The 346-nt window shown below is 53.5% G+C and overlaps 1 protein-coding gene across 1 annotated transcript in view; it reads left to right on the top strand.

The window, feature by feature from the left end:
* LOC107576164 (transient receptor potential cation channel subfamily A member 1-like) overlaps nt 1-346 on the top strand; it is a gene marked incomplete at both ends in the record, with an annotated part of 15,243 nt that overhangs the window by 8,482 nt on the left and 6,415 nt on the right. The window lies entirely within an intron of this gene.

Below are 346 nucleotides of genomic sequence, written 5' to 3'. Positions count from 1 at the left end.
CTGGAGGGGGTCAGCAATAGTGGCGTTTTCCATACGGATCCCAATTCGTCAGTCACGACTGATGTAACGTAGAACGTGACTGACTGAAAGGAAACGTCTCGGTTACTTGTGTAACCCTCTTTCCCTGAAGGATGGAATGGAGACGTTATGTTCCGTCGCAACAGTTGCTGTACCACCGCTGTACGGCCGGGGCGCGTAGTCTCGGCTCCTCAGCGAAAAACTGATGTGCGTTTGCACACGCTCTCCTTTTATACCCGCACGGCAGGGCGGGGTGCACGTGGCGAAACACGCACGTCAACTGTCTTTGGCTTGTTTAGTTTACACTCGAAGGTAATTGGGCTCTCGG

This window comes from Sinocyclocheilus grahami, unplaced genomic scaffold (assembly GCF_001515645.1).
Source record: "Sinocyclocheilus grahami isolate Dianchi unplaced genomic scaffold, SAMN03320097.WGS_v1.1 scaffold3287.1, whole genome shotgun sequence".
Classification (NCBI taxonomy): Eukaryota; Metazoa; Chordata; class Actinopteri; order Cypriniformes; family Cyprinidae; genus Sinocyclocheilus; species Sinocyclocheilus grahami.
The sequence above is the reverse complement of the archived record's forward strand: the minus strand, read 5'-3'. Positions and strand labels throughout refer to the sequence as shown.